Here is a 1,716-nt window from a genome sequence, read left to right on the forward strand (position 1 = left end):
TGCACAGTTAGTGACAGAGGATGATTAATGAGATGTATGATGTGATGAGCCAAGATCCAATCTGTTAACCTCACACTTCCACATTAGCACTCGTTAAACCCAATGGATCAGTTGGTTCATTACTGTCAGGGTGACTAAGACGTTACAGTCATTCTCTTTCATGTTATTTCTCTTTATTATGAAGCTCATCACAGTAGTGACACTGACTCACACTTTCCTGATGTGGTAAAAAACAAACCCCTGCAAACAAAAAACATTTGGTTTAACAATAGTTTACAATTTTTTTTTTTTATTATTATTTTTAGAAAATGATATTCAACTGGATGTAATTAATGATAACGACCGAGCAGCTGATTGGATGAGGGTGTATTTATGCAGCAGTGCTAAGGCAGCCTGTGTGGCAGCCGTCCTTTGTGTGACACGATGATTTAGCAGCAGGATGTTTTGATGCACTAAGAGCTGATGTAAGAACGGCCCTCGTAGTGAGAGGACCAAAGTCAAACCCTCTGCCATCTGAGTGCCAGCNACTCCTCAGCCCTAATGAGCCTTCTCCTGGGGCAGGGCTTTACCCCCACCAGGAGTAAAGAGGCCATCATGTTGCTCAACTAAAGACGACACATCGCCATGACTTCCCCCTAATTGTGTGCGCGTGTTGGCTCATTTGTTTTCGTCGTTAAAAATTCAGCCCCCCCGATATCTTACCCCTCCCTACTCAAAGACCGGCTTTAAGCAATTTGGGGGAGCAGATCTATTCTAGTGGCCCGTGAGGGGCTCTGGGCCCCCCCTTCCCTCTGATGTAAACAACCAGCACGCACAGACTCGGTATGGTACGATAAAGAATTCCAAGGACATAAACACTCATTATTATGCGTGCAAAAAAAAAAAACACACAACAACAAACCGAACAAGACAAAAACCCCGACACAACAAACCGAACAAGACAAAAACCCCTCGGGATTGTTTGTTTCTGTGACAAATTTCAAAGAATTAAACATCAAAAACAGACCGAGTCTGACCTGTAGGGGGAGTGGGGGGACCTTTGGCTCCAACATTAAATATTGATGTGGTAAAGTTATGTAGATTGTTTATTGACTGACTTCACAGCTGAAAAGAAGAGTGGGGGGTGTTGGGTGGTCACGTCGTGCCTGCCTGCTCAACTCAATCCCAGTGTAATTAGTTTGATTTTCCTGAATACATTTTAAATGGACTTCCTTTTCACCACAGTCAGGAAGTCGTTGCGGGGGAAACAAACAAGCCGTTGAGGAAATAATGAAAATAATATTGTGTTTTCCTTGGAGTGCTTCTCTGAAGGACATGTTTTAGTCCACGACCGCAGACGCAGTACAGTCTGTATTACCTCAATCACACACAATTACAGCCGATTCAGTGTAAATAAGGCCCCTCCCCTTCTGCCACTTGGCTCTGACATTTGCCAGGTGGTGTTTGCCCTCACCATGTTCGGGCTATTATTAGCCTAATGCCCTGGCAGCATCCTGTTTGTCACTGGAGACAATTAAGACGAGCACACGGCTCCTTTGAACGCCATGAACACAGTCAGTTTGTCCATACAGTTCCTACAGGTCTGGATTTTAATTATTACCAAAAAAAGGTTGGTTTGAAACTATGATCTATAAACATATGAAACAAATGGAAGCAACAAAATGTCTCGTCTGTAAACAAAAAAAAATCTGTGTTTTATTTATATATGGAACCGCT

The sequence above is a fragment of the Cynoglossus semilaevis genome, chromosome 1 (genome assembly GCF_000523025.1).
Source record: "Cynoglossus semilaevis isolate Cse_v1.0 chromosome 1, Cse_v1.0, whole genome shotgun sequence".
In the NCBI taxonomy this organism is placed as follows: domain Eukaryota; kingdom Metazoa; phylum Chordata; class Actinopteri; order Pleuronectiformes; family Cynoglossidae; genus Cynoglossus; species Cynoglossus semilaevis.